This window comes from Amblyomma mixtum, chromosome 8 (genome assembly GCF_055824585.1).
Source record: "Amblyomma mixtum isolate Tamu chromosome 8, ASM5582458v1, whole genome shotgun sequence".
NCBI classification, from domain to species: Eukaryota; Metazoa; Arthropoda; class Arachnida; order Ixodida; family Ixodidae; genus Amblyomma; species Amblyomma mixtum.
Window position 1 is genome coordinate 100,081,065 of NC_143019.1, and position 25,274 is coordinate 100,106,338.

The window sequence follows — 25,274 nt, forward strand, 5'->3', positions numbered from 1 at the left end:
GAGTTAGAAACAAGCGTAAATTCTTATCTAAAGGAACTTCATTTGTGGTTGCAAAATAACAATCTAAGTTTAAACCTGACAAAAACCAACTACATTATTTTCAGACCTATTAATGCACTCATATCGCAACCTATCAATATACGATATGCAAACACTACAATAAGTCGGGTTACTAATCAAAAATTTCTTGGCGTTTGGTTTAATGAAACCCTATCCTGGAATGTACATGTTTCAAAGCTAACTACAGAACTAAGTAAAGCTGTTGGATGCCTGTATAAAATTGCACCTCTAATACCTGTCTGGCTTAAGCTAGCAATATATTATGCCTTTTTCTATTCCAGGCTATCGTACTGTATTTTAGTCTGGGGAACCACGACAGCTGCTAACATTGAAAAACTTCACACACTCCAAAAAAGAGCCTTACGGGCATTAGAAGGATTTTATGGCTTACGTTAAATTTGCCAACTGCCCCACTCTTTAGAAAATACAGTCTACTAAACACTAAGCAGATTTATAACTTTCGCCTGCTGCAGCATATACACAAAAATCGATTATATGATTCCACCAATGACACCCCGACAATGAGGTACCCCTTCCGCAAAATAATGAAAGTAGTACCAAGAATCCGTACAAACTACGGCAAACAAAGTTTGAATTATCAGGTACCAACTATTCTCAATGTGTTTAGCGTTAAAACTGAATTTACCATTTCTCTAAATAGTTTTAAGAAAAAAATCAAGAAGCTTTTGTTAGAAACTGACCCTCTATTAACATGAAACTTTCTTAAGGTCGTCTCGTTTTTGGCCTACATTTTGTTCTTTTTACTTTTGTACTGCATATCGTGTTACTTTATTAAGTTACTATGCTTTTAGTCTTTGGTAAATATTTTTTGTTTACATGGTGTATGTTTTCTGTGCAGTGCCTGTGCACCTCTTTTGTATAATTATTGTGTATCTTCTGTTCTATTGACGTTGTCAGTAATGCATGCAGTGTTTCTTTGCTTGCATTTTGTTATGTCATTGCATTTATGTATATATATATATATATATTACATCCCCTGTGCGTTATATTCCGTAGCCACACTTTCAATACAGTGCATCTCCATCTCCTTTTGTGCCACCAATGTCACCAATGTTTTTGTATTTTGTTGCCATGATGTTATCATGCTTGTATGTGCTGCGCACCGCTGCCCCTGCTTCAGGTGCCGGGACCTCGTCAGGCCAATTGGCCTTTTGCCCCGGCTCCCTCTTTCTGTAGAAAGAAAGAAAAAAAAAATAAATTTCAAATTTCAAATATGCTTGCACAAATTCAAGCTGTTCCTGAAGTCAGCGCATGTACAATGGAACCTGTGGATTCAAATTCGGCATTCATGACAGCTCTTCCTGCAACCTGTGCATGCTGTGCTCCCCTTGACAACTATGTACTGATGTTGCCGCAAAGATTCAGACTCCATAAGCCAGCCACCATGAGGTGCTTTGCTAACACCGGATTTCAATATTATGGAACCTGCACAGTGCTTCTTGAAGTTATCAGCTGTGCGGTGGTCTGCCCTGGGCCTCACCTCAGAAGGAAGCTGCTTCAGGAGCCGCTCATTAGTGAACCTCTGCAAAGTAATCAACAGCTTGTCTAACCTCTGGCACTGCTTCCTCTCCAAGTAGACCGTCTTGAGCTCATTATGTAAGCTCCCCAAATGGTTATTAGGAGTGAGACCGCTGCCTTCTCTATAGCAGAGTGCCCACTGCTGTGGGCGCTTTGCAAACACCCTCTCAAAGTACTCAACGAAGGCTCTGAGCTCCTACACAGACTTTGACGGCAGAAGTTTCGCAAGGACAGCCTCAACTTCTGTTACGCTTGGGCAAAGCGTCAAAGTGTGCAAAGTTTCCCTGACAAGTTTCCGATTTTCTCTCCTACTAACTTTACTGACATTCAAGTTCCAAATACGCTTGACATGCCAAGTACAGAGCAAGCATTTCTAGGGGCTCCCCATTACCCTTGCCCAAGCATTGTAATATGCTGGCGCATCGTCTGACATGAAGAGCTCGGTGCAAAGTGCCTGAGCAAGTCTCTCCTTGACTGCCTGAAAAAACAACAACCATAGTTTCTTCTGTAGTACTTTTTGAAAGAAGGTACGCGCATGGAATGCCTGACAAGTCTTCGCCAATTACTAGCAGTGTTGTCAGATGAAGATCGTGCGAATTCGTTCCATGGGTGGAATTAATACAAACACTTTTCCTACCATATTCGAGCAGGAATTCCCTGAGTGCTGTTCATGAGAGCCATTTTAAACTTCCCTATGCCTTGATCCGTAAGCAACTCTCTATCAGCATAGAGCGAAACTGAGGTTTCTTGGAGCTCATTAATCCACATACTCATGCTGACAAACTCATCTGGGTCTTTCTGCTCCTCATTTCCAATATGGAACTTTCGCTTTATATTATAAACATCGTGCCTGTCCAAAGTGTGGAGCACATTCAATTCATCTCCACCAGTTGCATGTGCATCTAGCAAAATCCTTTTACTAGGAACTCCTAGGCTCAGTTTTGCTGCTATGGCATTCTTCTGAGTGGATGTCAAGCGCTGATGCTTCACACTTTTCTCATGGCCGTAGTGCTCCGCCTAATACTCAACACTTACTTTCTCTCCTTCTTGCGTGACAGCCATAGTTGCAAAGCAGTGCTTGTTGCACTTCCCACTGCCCACTAACTTTGGCTGCCGCTTACCTTTTCCAGTTTTCACCTCCATTCCTGACCTGTGGCAAAACAGGTACCTCTTCGTTGCTCCTGAGGGTAAACGCTTTGGTCCAGTAGTGGCTGTGAATTGGACTTGCTCCTTCATTTCTTCCATTTCCTTCCATGCTGCAAAATCTACAAACAAAAATACAAATGCACGTATTTAATGGAGACATATTACACAATGGTCAAACTTGTTTTGCTATGTTTCGAACAATTTAACTGAAGTTTTTCAAGATGTAAGGCAGCCATCAGAGCAACATGGACTAGCTATAGACTTCTCAAATGTGATCGCTCAAGGGTAAAGCACTCTTAGTGCATGAGGCCCACCTGCCCAAAGTTCTGCTAACACTTCATGGATGACGCACTGTAACTGCTCCAATATTTACTAATTTAATCTACCTTGCCCTTTAAAAGCGATTCAATACAGTTTTGTGAGGCATGGCTGCCATATATTCCACAAGGCTAGCAACCTGATGCAAGCTATAGACAAGCGTCAGGCCGTGACGTCACGGAGATGCGGCGTTGCTGGAGTCAGCAGTGGCTTTCGTTGTGTAGGCAAGAGCCGGTACCGTGTGCCTTGGGTATGCCACGCTTGAGCGTTTTTGAGCGTTTGAGTAGTTTTTTCTCTATTTTTCGCTTCCACGAGCTTCAACATGTACATTTTCTTCACCACCTATCCTAGAAAGGGATAAAACGTCGCTAAGGTATCGGCAAAATCATGCAGTTACTTTTCATATTACCTGACTTTTACTATTGCTGGTCAATCAGAACCTGGCGAAAACAGCTAATACCGGACCGAAAACCAGTTATCAAGCAGAATAAGGCCTGCAATGACTTAAAATATTTAGCTCTGCAGAGCAAACGTAACTTCGTTGTAGCTCGACGTAAACTTCTATCCATTCGCCTGTGCACCTCTCTTAAAGCCAAGCGAATAAGAAAGCATTTTTTCAGACATTACCAGTGAAGATCGCAATTGCATGACTCATTCAAAGTAACTGCATGGCTTCAATGTCCAGTAGTGTTCGGCGTTCTCCGCACTGAGGTGGCTGGACGAGAGCAGGCACATCACAAAGGTTCGTCATGTGAGAAAGCTGCCTCGAGTCTTGCATCCCGCCGTCCTTCTTCTTGGACTTAGCGATCGGGTATGCTGTATCGCCCCAAACGTTGAGACTGCAGACCTGTATAACTCGTGCTTTCTCGGTTTCATTTTATAAGTCAACCTAGTCGACCGTCGTAGCCACGCCGTTGCTGCCAAATATAGGAGCACAGAAGGAAGCCTATGCAGCGCTTCACCAGATAATTCCGCCCAGGTTGTCGAACCCGAATTTTTTTGGGTTCAGTTCAGTTCCGTGTTCGGCTCCGGAGCGACATTTCGTTCCGGTTCGAACCGCTCCGGATAGCGTCGAACCGGTTCAAACGGGTTCAGGCTATAAAAAATTCTGAACGTAGGTTTTTATTCAACCTTGTTTTGCTGTTTACTTTTCTTTGTGATATCAGCATATAAAACAACACTGCAAAATTTGCTCATTGCGAGATGTTTTACTGTTCGCGGCAAAAAGACCTAAATTTACGCAAGAGCCGCGAAATCAAATGAACTCAGAATTAGTGTACACCAGCTATGTATATTAGACTATCTGATGAGTTACATAAAAAGAAAAGGTGATGGATTATTCATCTACAAAACCTTTCAGTTTCAGCAGTTTCGAAGTCCCCGTCAGGCGAGTAATAGGTCTCTCTTGAAGCTCGTGTCAATCGGGAATTTCTCCAGCCCAAAATGCTTAAGCGGGCGCCGTCAGGACCACTGCATGTGCCCACTATGAGCGGAAGTTGCCTTGTATTTGCAGGTGTATAAAGCCAAGACATCTTTCTGTCACCCCAAAAGCGGCTTGCCAGTCACACCCCCCCACCCACCCACTCTGGCACACCTGCAGCATACATCTTGAGAGTTTACCAAAAATATTTTATTTTCATCACCTGCTCTACATTGCCTTTGTAACTCGCATTATCTCGACCACCTATAGCTCAGTTTCTTCAAAAACACAGCTAATCGTGGCTTGTCGCTAGTACAGTGTAAAATTAAGATTTTGTCCTATGCTGATGTCGTCTCCGTCTCTTGCTCTGACGAAAAGAATATGATAAAAAAGCAGGCTTGCATTGGTTGGGGGCTCTTCGTGTCTGTACGGACACAAACTTGCGACGTCTTAGATGCGACGTTGCGCTGTGAAGATGTTGCAATTGGTGCATTGCAAGGGGACGATCGTAAATTCGTTAAATAGAAGCTTTGTTACTTTTCTGGGTCGCTTTCAAAGGGAGCCCATGCGTGGACAGAATTTCATGCTACCTTGATACAGTATGGTGAGTCTTTCGTGCAGTTTTTGTCCACTAACCTGTTTCATGACTTATTTTTCGAAACCCAAAAAGCCACCGCTTCCTGGCAGCTGTGCTAATAATTATTAGGTGACTAAATGCTCATCTGTCTTTTATGTACATAGTCGCGAGGGAATTTTGTGCTGACACACTCGATTTCCTAAATATTCGCTTTTTCTTAGAACCTGTACGGCTTCTCCAGAAGGCAGCTGACAAAGGTTCTGATCAGTTATTACTTCCTCTACGTGCAGCCTTACCTAGCCTTTGCTGACGGTCTTATATTAAGTAAGACGAGTTCAGAGGATGTACATTCAATAGGCCCCAAAAACCTTTCTTAGACCTCAAACGTCGACTTTACGTATTAGGACATGCCATCGAGCCAAGCGGACGTTTGTGCCATGATCAGTGAATTGCTACATCTGCAAGCAAGGAGGAACTATTGAACAACGAAATTATTTGTGACGCTATGTTCGTTTGAGACATAGCTCACTTCAGCAGTCTCTTAAAAAGGACACTCAGGTCATGCCTTACACTATAAGATTTGTGCCAGTAATGAAGGACACCAGAATTCCGTGTGAACATTTCCTGCTAATAAGACTGCTTAGCGTGTGAAGAAGCTCTATGCTTGATAAACACGCACAATCGCCACTTTCGGCGAGGTCACTGTTCACAGAACAGTTCTCATTTTAGCTCGGAACGTTTATGCTGCGAAAGTTAAACCTCCTGACTGATCGCCCTTTCTTGACGTGTGCACCTTCAGGAATTTTTATGTGCGGGCAGAGCAAGGAAGTGATAGTGGCATGAGGCCGTGTGCCGAGGTCGCGGAATTCGACCCAATCAAGTAAAGCAAGACAAGGTCAGGGAGGTTCCCGATATTCCATGCGGCAACAATAAAAAGAATCTTTGAAGATGGCCGAGTAGCCTACGGCATCAGTAAACGAAACTTCTCTGTTGCGCCCGCCGCCACTGGCTCGATTCCCACTTACGGTTAAAGCATTGTAGGTGGTTTCGTTACTGCGTTAGCAGTTTAGTCTCCTTTCTCAAAAATTTCCGTGGTGTGTGTGTGTGTACATGCACGCGCGTGTGTCCATGCATGTGGGCGCTTAAGCATGTGTATGCACACGTGTGCACAATTCGGTGGGCGCACATCCGGGCACTCACTGGCAAAAAATTTACAGACGGTTGCAATTGGTGGTAATGCGAAGTTTAAGCGCAACTTTCGCCACTGCCAGGTTGACAACAAACCCGGTGACCAAATCTCGACATGGACTCCTGTCAGCTGCCAAGGCTTGTCTGAGGAACTGCTATGCCGCTATTTTGGCCCTTAGAGAATGTTACAGTGCGTTAACGATGTCGACTATGAAATGCTTCCAGACAATGCAGTGCAACTGCGATGCAGACAGCTCAGACATTGTGCGCGTTGTGTACGGCTTAAACCGTTCTATACACGGGAATGGCAAACATGTTGAAGTCGTAACGTGCTTCAGCTGGAATGCTCTGCTAACCCCCCCCCCCCCCCCCCCAACGTTTATTTTCGGTATTAAACTTACGTTGACCGCGAGGCTGTCGGCATCACAACAATGCTTCTCTTTTTCGGAAGGGGAAATAATGCCACATACAGTCCGACAAAATGTAAAAAAAAAAAGCAGCAGCTAGCAGTGGGCCACGATCCGCGACTCCACTGGCCAATCCCAGTAGTAAAAAGTGGAACAACTTTTTACTATTTGAGTACAGCAAACAAGCCAGGGATCGAAATTCTAGAGCATATAATTGTTTCTCTTGTAAGCGGCTTTTTCTTTAGGTGAGAAGAAAAGTTTTAACAGATTACTTTTAGTTGTGGAAGAATTCTTTGCAAAGGTTCTGAATGTGGGCGAAGCTTCGCTCCAGACTTGAGTTGTATCAGACTATAGTATTGCCAGGTGGCACGTGGCTGAGCTGGAAGACGACGATGCAGCGCTCACGCTGTCATGCATCGGCCACCAATCGACCACAGTCTCGCCCAACACCAGGTATTAAAGCACCCTGCGTCAACAAGCATGTCACAACAAGAGAATCGAGCAAGTTCTCAAGAATGGAGATAGCCTAAAAGCGGTGAAGAGGAAACTCGGCAGAGAAAAAAATCGGATGTATTCATTAAGAGAGAGAGGGCAGTGTCATTTCCAAAGTAGGCACAGAGTTCTACTATATAGTAGCCAATGGAATCAGGACAATAATGAAAGGCAGTAGTGCACAGCACTGATATCCCGCCAGTAGCGAACGAGGAAGTGAAGGAAGCCTTAGGAGCAATGCAAAGGGGAAATCAGCTGGTGAGGATCAGGTCCATATATGCTGGGAAGGTCAGAGGGGAGATGGTGCTAGAAAAACTGGCCACCCTGTACACATAGGGTTTTTCGTGTTTGGGTGAAACCGGACTTTACCATATTAAAATTTTTACACCTCGAATATGCTCCTGAAAGATTGGGTGAAACGTGATTTTCCCCCGATTTCTGAACTACAATGCCCTTAGACAGACAACGAAGAAAACAATCTAACATTATTGAAGTTGACAGCCGTACTGGATCTACTCTAGAAGTGCTTGCTGTGTCAGTCATCCAATGACTACCGACATCTTGATTACCGTGACCAACGTGTAAGAATATATTAAGGTGCTGACACTGCGCCCGGCGGAGCGGCCAGACCTTGTTCGCTGCTCCTTGCGCTTCTATCGAACGCAGGCAGGCGGCACCATACGATGGGGGCTTGTCTAGTCGCCGAGCTGCGGCAGCTACAATGCAGGTGCTGAGCAATCGTTTGGTGCCGCGGCATGTAGTATGTGCGCTTTCTTAAGTGCAGCAAGGCACCGAAGGATTGAAACTGCTTTTGACACCAAATAATTTTGGGCAACTTCGTGTTATACTTGCTGGGACTGCGTGAATGGGTGAAGCAGCAGCGAGGACGATGCCGTGCGATCCTTCCGAGCTCGTTAACGAAATGCATTCACTGCAAAGTTTTTCCCATCCATCCACACGAATGCTCAGAGCATATATAATAACTATACTGACTCCTAAAATATTGTCACGAAGTTGTGACGACGGGAACGGGTTTATTTACAAGTGGGGATCAGGGACGTCAGTGGACGGCCAGCGTCAGGCGGGCTTCACCACAGTCTCGCAGACTGTCGTTTTCTAGGAGGCTAGGTGGCATTTCGTTTTCTAGGTGACAACACGACCACGACCATAGTAGCCTTCAGAGGACCAAAGGTACCAAACTTTGTCCGATATGGTGTCACGCTCATACCGTGCCACCTGTACAGAAAGCAAGTCGATGTCTGCCACCAGTGTGGTCGGGTCGGGCATCGCAAGGACGTGTGCCCGACGCCAACCAACCGGATCTGCAGGGGCTGCGGCCAAGCGAACCCCAAGGAAGACCACAAATGTACCCCCAAATGCAAACTTTGCGGCGGCGCTCACCCGACCGCCAACACAGAATGTAAAGCCAGGTACAAGGTTCCCTACGTCGTTCGCAAGCGTCAGTGGGAGCGCCGAAAGGTCAGCCACCAGCTGCCGCCGGAGAGCGTTTTCCCGTCACTCGATAAGCCAGCTGCCCGTAAGTCAAGAACGCCATCAAGAAACCGCGCGCAGTCGAGAAATACCAGCTGCAGGAGCCAGAGCAGAGACGCGCAAAAAACGAAAACCCAAAGATCACCGTCGCGCGAGAGAGTCTGTTGGGTCAACGCCGCACGAGGTATGAAGACCAATCCGAGCGACAACGTCGAAACAGAAGACAACGCTTCAACCAAGGAACGAGAGATCAACGAGGCCCTGGAAAAGGAGAACGCGACCCTGCAAGCCACCGTCAACAACCTCACCAAGGAAATCGCGGAGATCCGCAACGCCCTCCGCAACGTCATACAGCAAAGATCCAGCCCGAGCGGCAACAACAAGGCCGAAGAAACTACGGCCGGCGCAGACAAGGAGCCGCCAACGAAGAAGAGGGCCGTCGAATCGCGCAAGACCAAGAACAACATGAGCAACTGCAGCACCGACAGCAGCAACAACAACGTCGAGGCCAAACTCAACAGCCTCGAGGATATGATCAAATCGATGAAGGAAGCCATCGAAGCCTTCCAAACGGAGAACGTCAATAGACTCAGCAATCTGGAAAGCAGTGTGCAACTAACACTAAGCAACCCATTGTTCATGCCAGTACAGCAGCAAGTCAACCAAGCGCAGCAACTCGGAGAATTCCGAACAGGACAATCATGGCCTCCAACTCCACAGGCATAACAGTGCGGCAGTGGAACTGCCACGGCTTCGTCAAGAAGAGGGCAGTCGTCCAGCAACACATCGAGCACGCGGCGCGCAAGCCCGACGTGCTCCTGCTCCAAGAAACACTAACGGACAAGCCATCCCTCCCCGGCTACAGGGTGCACGCGGGCCCGCCCGACGGCAGAGGCCTGTGCACCCTGGTCAGGAAGGGACACACCTTCGTCGAACACCGGCTAAGCAACGTCAGGATCGAACATATGCTCACTGAACTCATACCGACCAAGCAAAGAAAAAACAGCATCTTCATTTTGAACATCTACAGTAACCCATCGCAGAGACTGCAGAAGTTGAAAGCCATTCTTCACAAGGCAAGCACGACGGCCGGCCAGAGCACGCTGATCGCATGCGGCGACTTTAATGCGATGGATCCGGCGTGGGGCTACGTCAAGAGCAATGCGAAAGGCAGAAACCTATCCCAAGACGCGGCAGAACTCGGCTATACCCTCATAACCGACCCGGCTTACCCAACGAGAATTGGCAACTCTGTGTCCCGAGATTCCAGCCCAGACCTCACGTTTGTCAAGAACAACGAACCGATTACGATCACGTTGAGGAACACGGGGGTGTACCTCGGCAACGACCACATGATCGTGGAAATCGGCATACCGGAGCAGAGCAGTACCAACGTCAGGAAACATACGTGGATCGATTGGACCGCTTTCAGAGATAACAGAAATCAGGAGGCGGAAGAGATCGAAATCGACAACATCGACACGTGGACCAACAAGATCCTCCAAGACGTTCGAAACTCAACCAAGGACATAGAAACAGACCTCGAAACGAACAGAATGGATAGCCGACTGGCCCACCTCATCGAAGCCAAGCAGTCCATTCTCAACAGATGGAAAAAACAACGCCTTAATCGTAGGCTACGAAAGAAAGTCGCAGAACTCAACAGAGCAATCGAGGACCACTGTCGCACGCTATGTGCGCAACAGTGGAACGAGATATGCAACGCCGCCGATGGCCAGATGCAAAAGAGGAAAACATGGAACTTGTTGAAGCATCTGCTCGACGAAACCAAGACTAAGTCACACCAAAGGGACCGACTGGCGAAACTCATCCATCGAGAAGTCACTAAACACGGCGCTGATGAGGTGGCGAAACGCATCAGCGACAGATACCTGCCGACTACGCCCACGGAGTGCCACGGGGGGCTGCCCAAGGCACGTCTCGACAGAGATATAGACGTAGAAGAAGATCGCACGGCACTGCAGGACCTCAACAGCAGGTCGGCGGCCGGGCTGGACCGCATCACCAACAAGGCGCTTAAGAACCTCGACGACAAATCCAGAGAAAGCCTCGCGAGCTATTACAACAAATGCTGGAAAACGGGAACGCTGCCGACGCAGTGGAAGAAGGACAAGATCATCCTGATCCCCAAGCCGGGCAAGCCATCCGACACGGATAACCTCCGACCCATATCGCTCACATCTTGCGTGGGCAAGGTGTTGGAACATGTCCTGCTCAGCAGGTGGCAAGAATACCTCGAGAAAGATCTCTACCCGGAAACAACCATTGGCTTCAGGCAGCATCTTAAGTACCCAAGACGCCATGATACAACTCAAGCACCAGATCATCGACGGCAACACCGGCGACAACAAAGCAATACTGGGACTCGACCTGCAGAGCACCTTCGACAAGGTGAAGCACTCGGCGATCCTATCCCAAGTCTCGAAACAACATGGGAGAGAGATCATACAATTACATCAAAGACTTCCTCACGGACAGAACGGCCAAGCTCAGAGCGGGGGGACCTCCAAGCACAGGAAAAGAAGCTGGGAAGCACAGGCACACCTCAGGGATTGGTCATCTCGCCGGTGCATTTCAATCTCGTGATGATAGGAGTGGCCGAAAGGCTCAGGAACATCAAGGAAGTCCGACATACGATATACGCCGCCGACATAACGCTGTGGGTGGAAGAAGGCAGCGATGCCCACATCGAATCCACTCTACAGGTGGCCGTTGATGCGATCGAAGACCAACTCGACGGAACGGGGCTCCGATGCTCGCCGAGTAAGTCGGAGCTCCTCGTCTACCCGCCCGTCAAGCACCGCAAACCAAAGAGCAGCCCGAGAGAGTACGAGGCAATCAAAGTCAAGACCAGAGAGGGAAACGCGATCCCAAGAGTCAACAAGATCAGAGTATTGGGAATGACGATCGAGACGCATGGCAGAAACGGCGAGACCGTCACCCGACTCATTGCGAAAGCGGCGAACGCCACGAGACTACTCAAACGACTCACGAACAAGAAAAGCGGAATGACGGGAGAGAGCCTCATCAGACTGATCCACTCGTTCGTCATTGTCACGTAGCGTACGGGGCGGCCTACCACAAGTGGAAGAAGACCGAGAGAAACAAGATAGATATACTCATCCGCAGAGCCTACAAGACGGCAATGGGACTGTTCGAAACAATGAGCACCAAACGCCTCCTGCAGCTGGGGGTGCACAACACGCTAGAGGAGATAGCGGAGGCCCAACGCGCCGCACAACTCGAAAGACTGTCTATGACCAAGGCCGGCCGGAAAATCCTGGACAACCTGGGAATTGGATATCAAGGCAGGGAGCAGACGCAGCTCCCCGTCCCCGATGAGATCAGGCGCAACATCAGAGTGGACTCGGTACCGAACAACATGCACCCGGAGTATAATAAAGGGAGGAGAGCAGCGAGATCCAAGGCGCTGATAGACCAGCACGCGGCCGACACACACACGCACGCTACGTTGACGCGGCTGAGTACGCCAAGATACACGGCTTCACGACAGTCGTCGTCGACGACACAGGCACCGTTCGCATGACCACCAGCACGAGATGCCCCAAGGCAGAGCAAGCGGAGGAGGTGGCCATCGCCGACCGCGACTGCCACACGGTGCTATGCGACTCGAGGCAGGCGGTGAGAAATTATGCCAAAGGCAGGATAGCGAAGGAAGCGGTGCACATACTGCAAGAAACCAAGAACGACGATGGCAGCAAACAAGTGAGAATCAAGTGGTTCCCGGCGCACGCGGGCAAGGCGTCAGACCGCAACGCCAACCACAACGAGACGGCACACGCCGAGGCGCGCGCGCTAACGGACCGCGCCTTGGTCGACTGGCCGCTGTGGTTCAGCACCAAGGACCGAATGACCGAATACAACGAAATAACCAAGGCGTTCCGCCTAGCTCGCAGAACCCTTCCACCCTCTTGCTCGGGGCTCAGTCGAGAGCAAGCCGTTTTATTCAGACAGCTACAGACGGGCTCATTCCCTAGCCTGTCGCTGTTGCACAGAATGTATCCCGAGACGCACCCGACAGACAAATGCAGAGTCTGCCGAACGGAGACGGCCGGCTTCGCACACATTCTGTGGAATTGCAGCAAGTACCAGGAAGAAGCTAAGTCTGGGAGGATCCCGCCACGACTTGAAGCAGCCGCAGGGAGCGACAAACAAGAGGAACAACTTTGGACCCTCCAGCATGTCATCGAGGCGCTGGCCCGGCAGGGACCCAGCGAGCCGGCAACGGCGAGCGGGGACCCAGGCCGCGCGGCCGGCGCCCAGAGGGTGACATAGGCCCCGTCCGAAGCGCGCGTGCGCTCTACTGCAGGCCCCAAATAAACGTTTTAACAATCCAATCTAGGAGGCTTTCTTGAACTTGCCTCTTTTGTCAGACTGGGACATCTGGGAAAAATACTGGGCACAGCATCAGCCAAAAGGATCGGATTCTTGGGTGCATTTAAAAGTGCCTTGCCATTAAACTTGGCATAGTACGATTTTATAGTGTAAGCTCGGGAAAATGCTTCGCGCAGATGTGGTCACTAGATCGAATTATCCTACCTGTTCTGGGCAGATGGGATATTTATTTCCTATCCTCGCCTAGAACCAAAGTTCTAGGCGATCGGGCTCAAACGCAGCTTTAAAGAGCGACACTTGGTTTGGACAACTCTAGTAGCCTGATCTGCACTTGGATACTAAGTATAATCACGTATGGTCAGCTTCTGCTGCCATGTACATAGGCCGCAACAGCCGTCCAAGGTGTGAGCCCACACCACCACGTGGGTTTGCACAATCACTGCAGCTGGTCCCAAACCGCAACACAAAAGCTAGTTCTACCAAACTTTGTTCGCGCACAGTGCCTACGACAACATCGAAGGCATGAACCTAAACGTCCACACCTTGTGATGCACTCTTGCAGTGCAAAACACCGAAAAACAAAACCTAAAATGAGACCGAAAGCCGTGCAAACCGTTCACCCGCGTCTGCCACTCTGCAAGTGAATGGCCACCACTGCGCTGAGCCCCCGCGCCAGTGTGCGCATATAGTAGAGGGCAAACATGATCTGTGCGCGCTCTCCGCAGTGGCAGACAGCCAGTGTCAACACCGAAACTATTTTTACACCGTGTTCATGACCGGTGCAGACCCTTTTTACAAGCAGTTGAACCAGTACTTGATGGAAGCGAAGCAAGCCCCACAAATACAGGTGTTGAAGTCAGGGACTATTGGAATGACACAACTGCGGGCTACCCCAGGCTAGGAAATGCTGTGTTGACGGTCACAATACTGTAGACAATAAGGAATTTTAACAATGGCTGCACACGAAGACATTTCAAATTACAGTACAAAAAATCGGAGGGGAAACAAACTCCACCAGAAGGGTATGACGCGATAGCATGTGGATTAATTCCCGTATATGCAAAAGGTCATTATCTATTTTAGATTCTTATATCCCTGACAGTCCTCATACCCCTCCTGGTGCAGTGGTGCAGCGGATAAGCCATACGCCTCTGCCCTGCAATGGCAGGTGCTCCCCAGCGGCAGCTCTATATGACCCACGTTGCTCTTCCCAAATACCAGTCTTTCATTTAGCTGGGACCTTTCCCACTGGACAGTTTGCAATGGGTGGGTTTGAGGACGCCACAAGGTGGTGTGACGTAGGTGGGCCACCTGCCTCGTAGGTTGCTCCCGCAGCCAATCATTAAGTGCTACCTGCCAGGTTGCATGAGAATGCCATGTTTTACGGGTACCATTGAATGTTAACACACACACACACAAACGAGTTTTCGCTCAATGAGGCAAGCAAGGTTTGCGCATTAAAATTAGTTTTGTATTTGCACTAGTACCCTGCACATGCAATATAAATATCATGCAGAAAGGAGCCATGCTCCTTTATTGAGAGCACAGAGACAGCACTGATGACTTCTTAGTGATTAATACAGTTTACGTGAACTGTTCACAGAAAGAAAAGATAATCATTTCGCCAGTTCTAAGCAAGAACGTGCAAGCTTGTAGCTCCATTGTGTCCAAGTTCTCACCCCTGAATACTGCACGTTTGCCGAAGCAGAAAGAAGAGGTAAACTGTTGCTCCACATTGCGCATTAAAATTACAGAGGAGAGAGCTATAAACAACAGATAAGCAGAAGCAATGAGGCGCATAATGCTTCTTATTCGTATGCATTTCTCACGATATTTTTTTTTTACGCATCCTGTGCTTCTGCTGTGCCTGCAAATAGCATTAACCAGGAGTCGTCCTGCGCTTGCTGTGCTTATTCCTTGCTTTACCCAGCAATATAATTCGCAATGCACTGACCTCTGTCGTTCATGTAAGTACCTGGAAGCGCTTTAAGCTGTCAAAATTTCGCTCCCTTTTCCTCCGCAGAACACTACGCGAGCGGTCTACGCAAGCTAACATTTATTCGTGCATGCACAAAAAAAGAACGCCAAGAACGCGTGCATCTTCCTCACCTGAATAGGAAGAAAACTGAAGCGTACTTAGTCTCGACACGAACCCGTGGTTCTGCTCGTGGTGCTGCAACAATTCGCCACGGCGGGCAAAGTTTACATTAGTACACTGGTCACAAGAATAGGAGCCTTTCGCGAAACAAAGAGAGCTTATAGCTTCGGGATGCTGGTTTCGCAAATGCCTCCTTTGAGAACTCTCAAAAGCAAACTCAGCTTGGCACACTGGGCACAGATACTTATCTGGCGCAGGTTCAGACTCGGCGGGTGGTGCACTTGGTCCCTCCATTCCTACAAGGGCACCTCATCGACAGACACAAACACAATTTATATTGCCAAATAAAGAATGCGCAACGGCGCTAACAATTAGAAAAGTGCGCACCCAGCGCAACACAGAATACGGCAACGGCCAAAAGAAAGCTCAACAGAGCTGCTACTGAACAAAGCGGTTATAAAACAGCGTGAAACAGAGAACGCGCAACTGCGCTAACAACTAGGAACTATGAATATGGCAACGGCCAAAAGAAAGCTCAACGGAGCTGCGACAGAAAGAGGTAATAAAACAGTGCAATCAGCCCTACAGCCTAAAAGACCAGCGAAGACGCTCGCACAACGGACACGAGAGGACCGTTAGAATATCGGTGTGTGCAAAACAATGAAGTCACGTGATCATGCACAAATAAAAGCCCAAATTCAATTTACATGAAAAAAAACTGTAAAAAGCTTCTATAAAAGTAATAAGCATTGTTCTGAAATCCATTGTTTGTAAATATAGTAAAAAAAATATTAATTCAGCTAGACAAAAAACACAAACAAATGTAGACAGGGGAAGAGAATTACACCTAGGGACAGGGATTTCTAAGGGGCGGAGTCAAACCTAGGGAGGACCCCGATGGGTTGAACCGCACAAACAAAAAAGAAGGCTGTTCATTTTCTCATGTGAGTCGGCTCGGGCTCTCTCATCCGATGTCACGTGGTGTGACGTCACGGTGTCACGTTGCGTGACGGCTAGGGGTCCCACGGCGACGGCGCGAGGTGGAGGCCGGCTCTCTCATCCGATGTCACGTGGTGTGACGTCACGGTGTCACGTGGGGGTCCCACGGCGACGGCGTGAGTGGTAGCTCTAGCAATATGCTTCGCATAAAAGAAGTGCCAGTATCACTTCTCTGTCCCCCCCCCCCGCCGGGGGTATGTGGCATCAACCCTGAGCACACACATAATCATCATCTGTGGACACCCATATCGCGCCCTGAGGTAAAAAAATGTTTCAAGAAAATGAAGGGAGCAGTAGCTAGCTGCCTGCACAGCCGAAACCTCAACCACGCAGTGGGGAGAGGAAGCTAGATGGCACTGAAAGGAGAAATAGGGAGAGGTGAGAGAGTTAAAGGCGCCCCTAAAAATTACGAGGAACTTTAGCGGCTAAAGTGGTGAAAGGCGAAAGCCTGAGTGCTGCATTCTGCTACGCGATTTTTAACTTCACATTTTGTTGGTGCATTACTTAACTGCCAATTAATGACGCTTAAGCTTTGCCTTTAGGAGTGCAACGCGACAGCGTGTTGTAGCGCTGCCAGGGAGTCCACGGAATGCCACCACCCGTTCGGCGCGATGCGTTTCCCTTTGAACGCAACGCTTTTTAAGGAAAGGAAATGGGGCTGTAATTCTCTGTCGTCTCGGTGGACACCTGAGCCGCATGGTGTAGGAAGGGAGGAAGTGTGAGTGAAAGAAGAAAGAGGGGCAGTAGTGAAGAAACTGAAAATTGTATTTGAGGAAAGGAAATTACGCATTAACTGTCTCACATATCTCAGTAGACACTAGTCGAAAATTGTATTTGAGGAAGGAAGTTGCGCATTAACTGTCTCATATATTTCGGTGGACACCCGTCAAAATTCGCGCGTGTGACGTCACGGCAATTTGTACCAATCTGAAACGCGGACAAATACGCCTTGCTCGTCGGTAAACTGTTTTTTGAGGAAAGGAAATGTATCTGTCTCTCATATCTCGGTGGACACCTAAACCTCGCCGTAACGGGAAGGGAGGAAGATGGGAGTGAACGAAGACACCGTATTCACTAGCACCTTTGTTCATTCCAAACCATCGAGCTGGCATTGCGGAGTGGTAGCGTGCTCGACTCGTACTCCGGAGACCGGGGTTCGATTCCCAAGCTCGGCCAATTTTTACTCGGTTTTATTTATTTATCTGGACTGACTAGAAAGGTTAATTGGACTAATTGGTTAAGTAAGCAATTAACTAAACTCAGTCAAACTTACTTGGAGCATCACTATACCGTCCCTTTAAAAATTCAGGGGGCACTTCGACTGTCTAAAGTGCGCAGAGGCGAAAGCGTTTTCCGCAACACCTTCGCTGCTTGTGTGGCACTGGTGGCGTCACATATAATTGAGCAGTAATTACTAAGTGATGATAAATCACTAATTAATGGTTAATTACTGATTATTGCCTGAATACTAATTGAATGCCAATTAATGACGCTTAAGCTTTGCCTTTAGGAGTGCAACGCGACAGCGTGTTGTAGCGCTGCCAGGGAGTCCCCGGAACGCCACCACCCGTTCGGCGCGATGCCTTGCCATTTGAACGGAACGCTTTTTGAGGAAAGGAAATGGCGCAGTAATTCTCTGTCATCTCGGTGGACACCTGAACCCCACCGTAGAGGAAGGAAGTGAGAGTGAAAGAAGATAGATAAAGAGGAGCCGTAAGGAAGAAAATGAAAATCGTAGTTGAGGAAAAGAAATGAAGCAGTAACTGTCTCACATATTTCGGTGGACACCCGTCAAAATTCAGGGGGCACTTTTTTGACCTAAAGTGTGGTCATTGATGTGTGGTTAAGATGTTAAGCTTCGCCTGTAAGGGTGGAACGCGACAGCGTCTTGCAACGCTGCCAAGATGTCCATAGAACGCCATCGCCCATTCGGTTCTACGCCTCGCTCGTCGGTAAATTGGTTTTTGAGGAAAGGAAATGTATGTCTCTCATTTGTCGGTGGACACCTAAACCTCGCCGGAAGGAAAGGGAGGAGGATGAGAGTGAGTGAAGACACCGTATTCACTAGACGCGCCTTTGTTCATTCCAAACCATCGAGCTGGCATGGCGGAGTGGATAGCATGCTCGTCTCGCACGCCGAAGCACGGGGTTCGATTCCCGATGTCGACCAATTTCCTACTCGGTTTTATTTATTTCTATGACCTGACTAGAAAAGCTAATTAGGCTAATTTGGTAATTATGCAATTAACTAAGCTCAGTCCCACTTACTTGGAGCATCACTATACGATCCCTTCAATTGGTTGCATGGTTACTAGCCAAAGTACAAATGGCCCCGTTTGAAATTCGCGCACTGAGACGTCACGACCGTTTCGACCAACTGGAAAGCGTGACATTTATGTCGACAACTGCTGCTTACAGCGATGAGACATTAAAGGCTTTCGCCTTAATATGTTGCATGGTTAGTAGCCAAAGTACAATTGGCCCCGTTTGAAATTCGCGCACTGTGACGTCACGACCGTTTCGACCAACTGAAAAGCGTGACATTTCTGTCGACAGCTCCTGCTTACAACGATGAGGCATTAAAGGCTTCCGCCTTAAAATTTCTTCCGCTTCAGTCTTAACGCGCACTGAGATCGTAGAGCACATGCTCTCTGTATTTCGCATGCATCGAAAGCGGCGACTCAAGCTAGGTTCTGTGACAGAAGCACTTCACTCTTACTACGACGCTCAGGTTCAGATGTGCTTGACCCAGGTGCATTCCCGATGGCGGCGAAAGAGAAACATTGCTGCGACTTAGCTCAGCTAACACTGGTTATTCAAGCGAAAGTCACGCTTGCAAAACCATCGAGAAGTCGCATATTTCCCCTTGTCTTCCACAACGTTGTCAGCGCTAATGCATGCAGCTCACATCTCTCTCTCAGCATTTTGACCCCTCCATAAGCGGCAGCTGCCTGCACTGTAGTGCGCCTTCTTCGGACACCTATCGCATGATGTGAGCCTGCCCCTCAAACCCGCCCGTCTCCCTGTTTTCCTACCCAAACCGGGAGATCTGGGAGGCGATCCTGCTCGGCTGCCACGACTTACAGGCCCTCAAGCCTTATTCAGGCGGCCCGGGCGGCGGCCACTGCCACTGGGGTCCCAAACTAGAGACCTCCACCTAGTGCTTGCAAGGATCGGTCCCTTACAGGCTGATGCAAACATACCTCCTGTCCCTTCTAAAAAATTCAGGGGGGCACTTTTAGGACCTAAAGTGCGGTGAGGCCAAATTCTTTTGCATTTGGTGGCATCCATCTGACTGAACGCCTTTCTGCAAACACTCTCCAACGTTGTGGGCAAGGAAAACTACACATGGGTTGGCAGGAAGTAGCGTAGCCATTAGCACGCTGGGCTTCGGAACAGAAGGATGGTGGTTCGAATACCACCGTGCACAAAGATGTTTTTCTGGTTTGGCTAGAAAAGCGTGACACCCCTGCTGACAACCTTCTATCGACAATGATGAGGCATCAAAGCCTTCCTTCTGCACCTCCTCGATCCAGAAGGTAGTAAATTAACACAGCGACAAAATTTACAGAAATTAGGTTATAAATTTGAAGGTTCGGAACAGGAACTCCTCGATGCAATTCGTTGTAGATATATAGGCTCCGCCACCAAAACTTCCTTACCGCGCTATGAGGGTAAATCCAACAGCGAACTATACGCCCCTATTCACGAATTCGAGGTTCGAGCAGAAGTACTAAAACTGAAAACCAAATCAGCCCCCGGACCCGATGGTGTAACCAACAAAATGCTTAGAAACCTAGACGACAAATCTATAACGGCGCTGACCAATTTTATGCAAGAATGCAGGGAGAAGGGTGAGATTCCCAAACAATGGAAAACCGCTAAGGTAATTTTCATACTTAAGCCAGGGAAACTATGATGAAATAACAGCGCAAGGAACGGGACGAAAACACGAAGGAAGAAGACACAGACACGGGCGCTGTGTCTTCTTCCTTCGTGTTTTCGTCCCGTTCCTTGCGCTGTTATTTCATCATGGATTACCAACTAGCCCGGCATCTTGCACTTCTGAACTTCAGGGAAACCGCTCAATCTGGAAAATCTAGGGCCTATATCCCTCACATCTTGCGTTGGAAAACTTATGGAACATGTCATACAAACGCGACTAAACAATTTCATGGAAGACAACGACTTATACCCCCATTCGATGATAGGTTTTAGATCGCATTTGTCCACGCAAGATGTCATGATACAGCTCAAACATGACATATTAGACACTAAGTCGCTGGATGCGAAAGTAATAGTGGGACTTGATCTCACTAAAGCTTTCGATAATGTAAAACACGTGGCGATACTAGAAAACCTGGCTCTTTTAAACGTCGGGGAGCGCACATACAACTACATTGCCAATTTCCTTTCGGGCAGGATAGCGCGCATCCACTTTGGTGAAAGTCAGTCTCAAGACATACACTTATGCAGCATAGGCACCCCTCAGGGTTCGGTACTTTCCCCTCTTCTCTTCAACGTGGCCATGATACGGCTCCCGAAGAGACTGGAGGGGATAGATGGCTTGAATTTCTGCATGTAAGCGGACGATATCACCATGTGGATGACCCGTGGACACGACGCGCACATCAAAAGTACGCTACAGAAGGCCATAAATGAGGTCGAAAACTAAGTCAGCCGTAGGGGCTTGCAATGCTCGCCGCAGAAATCTGAACTTCTTTTTTATCGACCTCTGCATCAAAGACAAACTAGAACCATCCCTAACATCAAATTACAAACACAAGGGGCGGAGATTCCTGATGTTGAAAAAATCAGAATTTTAGGAATGATTATACAAAGCAACGGGTATAACGGTGATGCAATAACTAAGATGGAAAACTGCGCGCAACAAACTACGCGGCTCATACAGCGGATTGCCAACAGAAGACACGGCATGAAAGAGCAGAATCTCCTACGGCTGGTACAGGCGTTCGTAGTAAGCCGTATCTCGTATGCTGCCCCCTTCCATGATCTTAAAGTTTCTGAAAAGGAAAAGATAAATGGAATTATCAGGCGATGCACGAAACAAGCTCTAAGATTTCCCATCCGTACATCCACTCACCGCCTTCTAGAGCTAGGAATGCATAATACCCTGGAAGAAATTACGGAAGCAGTGAGAACGTCCCACATCGAACGCTTAGCCGGGACCACAACCGGCAGGGCCATTCTAGAAAAACTCAATCTGAGCCGAGATAACAGAACAACCGCCAAAGTTGACATGCTCGGAAAAATTCGAGACAATATAGTTGTACCCCCATTACCCAGGAATATGCATCCTATTCATCACTTAGTGCGCCGGGCCAAGCGGGCAGAGGCGCTAGAGAAACGCTTCCGCTCCTACAAAGACGAGAACGTGGTCTACGTGGATGCCGCTGAGTATGGTAAGAACACGATGACCGTCGCGGTCGTCAATAATAAACAACTCCTCAAAATAAGTGCCTCCATACTCTTGGCTAACCCAGAGACTGCAGAGGAAGCTGCCATAGCACTGGCCTGTGTAGGCACTAAGCGAGATACATCATCAGTGACTCCAAAGTTGCCATACTAAATTTCAGCAGGGGCCGGGTCTCCCCTCTAACGAATACAATTCTAAGCCGTCATGTAATAGACCGGAAAATTACACTAGCCTGGACACCAGCACATGCATCCCTGCCTGGTAATGAGACGGCCCACGACTTCGCCCGAGGCTTTTCTTTCCGGGCGGACCCGAGCGAGGTGGTCTTTACAGACAGGGATCGCATGGTGACCTACAGAGAAATTACACAACACTATCGTTTGCAACGAGCTACACTTCCTCCAGCGGATAGATCCTTGTCCAGATACCAAGCCATCAACTGGCGCCGGTTACAAACTTACACCTTTCCAAACCCGGCCCTCTGGAGTCTTATGTACCCAGGGCAATTTTCAGAAAAATGCGCAAACTGTGAACTTAGGGCCACCTTGGACCACATACTATGGGAATGTCCTCATGCTCCCCGGGAGGGACAAGGCATAAACACAAAAGATCAATGGGAGACCTTGCTACTGAGCTCCGACCCGGCGACTCAGTTACAACTCGTCCAACTGGCCGAAGCCGCCGCCGAGAGTCAAGACCTTTCGGCCGTCGTCTAGGCGGGTAGCCCTCTGGCTACCCTCTTTCTGTTGGACAATAAAAGTTTTCCTATCCTATCCTATCGCCACCACCAGCACCTTCCCCGTGTACACGGAAGCCCGACTGTGGAATCCACTGAACCAGGGAGCCAGTTATGCATCCTTCCTTTCCTCAAAATGATCGTAGTCGAAAACGTTGCCGATGCCACCGCCAATGCCACAATGAACGCCGACGGTCTATAGCCTCAGTGATTCTTTCTGCCACAACGTTGCCACAACATATTCACTGCCCCAAGGGGTCAGCTATGAGCCTTTCCTTTGCTTCCGAAGCTCCCGCTCTTCATCGTTTTCGGCTGCCTATTTAGCGCATTCGCACACCCTATCGATGGCTAAACCCTTCGCACGGTTGGCAATGTCGACTGCATCATCTGTCTCAGTCCGACATCTGCAGGTACCCCTGTGAGGACGTCGGCTCCGGCTGAATTGCTTTGTACATAGCGAGACACTGACAGCGCACAGCGGCTGCGGCGACTGCACAACGCGCGGCTTAAGATAGTCCGAGTCACGTGCTACGTCACGTGGTTCCTTACCCACCTCCACTCCTCGCGTTCAAGTCATTCGTGTAGCCACAGTGAAATCGGTGCTGCTATACTAGTAAAGCTTTCGCTTTAAAACCTACCCCTGCTCTGTAGGGAGGCCAAGTACGGAGAACCCCTCTCAGTGGTTAGGCCATTTCGCTACTGTTCCGGAATATCCGGGTACGATCCCGACCGCAGCGGCCGCTTTTCGGTGGAGGTGAAACGAAGGCGCCCATCTGCTGTGCCATGTCAGTGGCCGTTAAAGATCCCCGACTGTTCAAAATTATTCTGAGCTCTCCACTACGGCACCTCTTTCTTCACTCAATCCCTCCTTTATCCTTTTTCTTACGGCATGGATCGGGCGTTCACCGGTATGTGAGACAGATACTGCGCCGAGGCAGTGGGGAAACTATTGCCAAGCGGAGCTGTGTCCCGAAGACAAGGACGTATGTACGTGCATGAATTCAGGTTTAGCTAAGACGCACTGAAGTCGCAGTAGGTCGCATAGTCGTGGACTATAAATAGGGTCGCCACTGCTTGCTGGCAGGATTTCATGTGGCCCAGGGTGCCTTGCGTGGATCATATTATAATACCATTCGCGTAAAGAGCGTGATGTATATCGGGCAGAGAAGTCAATTTGAAGGCAAGATGAAGCATTGCTAAACTGAAGAGGTAAGGAGACAGGACCGTGCCTTGAGGCGTTGCCCTCGAGCCGATGATGTGTGTTCTGTGTTCCGCATTTTGTTTGCGTATATAAGCTTGGCGGTCTGTAAGAAATCGCCTTATGTAATGGAATGTTTTGTGGACAGTAGGGTAGAGATCTGGTCTAGTTAGTACATAGTTCTTAAAGAGAAAACCAGCCGAAGGACGCAGACACAGAAACACAGAACGACATATGTGACTGAGGCGAACCCCGATTACTTTATGTTTGAAGTTCTCGAATGTGAATTTAAGTTCCAAGGTCAGGACCACTTTGTCTTTGTGGTGTTACGTTTCGGGCGATTCGACGAAGGAAGAGTTAGTGCCGACACCGAAGGTTGTCTGGAACGCCTTAATTCCAACTCGGCAGACGGGCAGGAAAGAGCGGCGCAGCGTTGTTGTTGTTGTGACAAAGAAGGATGAAAAGGAAATTGCACGGGCCTGCTACTGGCTCTAGACAAGCCACCACCGCTGCCACGTGCAGATAGAGGAGAGGCAAGAGATCAGAGGAAAGAGAAAAAGGCAAGAAAAGACGCGCGTCGCAGCAACAACTGCGTCCGCCGGAGCGGACGCTGCTGAAAAAATCAGATAAGCGGCCGAAGCCGTGCTCGCCGAAGCGAGGACAGCGCTCTGCCGTGGCGTTTATATAGCATCCCCAGAACGCCGGCGCGCGTCCCACTCGGCTCGCCTAGAACGCTGGCACGCGTCCCACTCGGCTGGTTCAGAACGCCGGCGCGCGTCTCACTCGGCTGGCCCAGAACGCCGGCGCGCGTCTCACTCGGCTTGCCCAGAACGTAACAACTCCTTCCCCTTTTAGGAGGGAACCACATAAACTGAACAAGTTCTTCGCTGTTGTGCCAACAGCTGTGAAGAGCTCCCCCACAGTCGCAAGTCGTCAATAACGAAGTTCGTGAGTGCCCGAAAGTCTTCCTAAATGCAACCAGATTTTTGCCCTAAAAAAAAATACTAGTAGCGAACATTTGAAAAGAGGAATAAGCATGAATGATTGTCTGATGAGACTGTGTACAGTGATGCAGTTGAGCCAAAAGAAACGAACTCTAGATGGCGTACTTATTCGTGCGCCCGACTTAAGAAGTCTGCGTTCGCATGAAGTTTACCTCTCTTATGCTTTACCACAAAAGCATATTCCTGGAGAGTCAAACTCCACCGCCAGACCTCGGAACGGTGTGCTGCTGTGCTGTGCTGGTGCTCCCGTCTGTGGACTCCACCGCAACAGATCTCGGAAGCAGGATTTCAACAGCGCCGAACTGGTCGTCATGACTGTTATATGGAGCAGCGGTGCGTGTTGCACTCACGAACTGCGTTATTGTCGACTTACGACTGTGGGGAGCTCTTCACAGCTGTTGGAATAACAGCGAAGAACTTGTTCAGTTTATGTGGTGCCCTCCTAAAAGGGAGAGGAGTTGTTACGTTCTGGGCGAGCCGAGTGAGACGCGCGCCGGCGATCTGGAGATGCTATATATATAAACGCCACGGTAGAGCGCTGCGGCGGTTGAACAAGCTCTGCCATCTTATGGCTGGGTCAGTCTTGTATATTAACACAAATAGTGCAACACAAGTATCAGGTAGTGACAAGACAACCACAGCGCGCGGCACACGTAAATGCACAAACGCACATGGCCCACCCAGGAATATTAACGCTAGCGCTACTGAAGATGACGACGTGAGGACATTAAGTAAAAAGGACGAAGTTCGCCACCGTCGGACTCGGTGGTGCACCTTCGTTGCCCGC

At 48.8% G+C, this 25,274-nt stretch overlaps 1 pseudogene across 1 annotated transcript; it reads right to left on the reverse strand.

Moving 5' to 3' along the window:
* Positions 1–1,298: 1,298 nt before the first annotated feature.
* LOC149333723 (uncharacterized) lies at positions 1,299–15,753 on the reverse strand (annotated as a pseudogene). The gene is made up of 2 exons (XR_016285315.1): positions 15,125–15,753; positions 1,299–2,864 (listed from the first exon to the last, which is right to left on the reverse strand). The product of XR_016285315.1 is annotated as an uncharacterized LOC149333723 (transcript).
* Between the last annotated feature and the right edge of the window lie 9,521 nt (positions 15,754–25,274).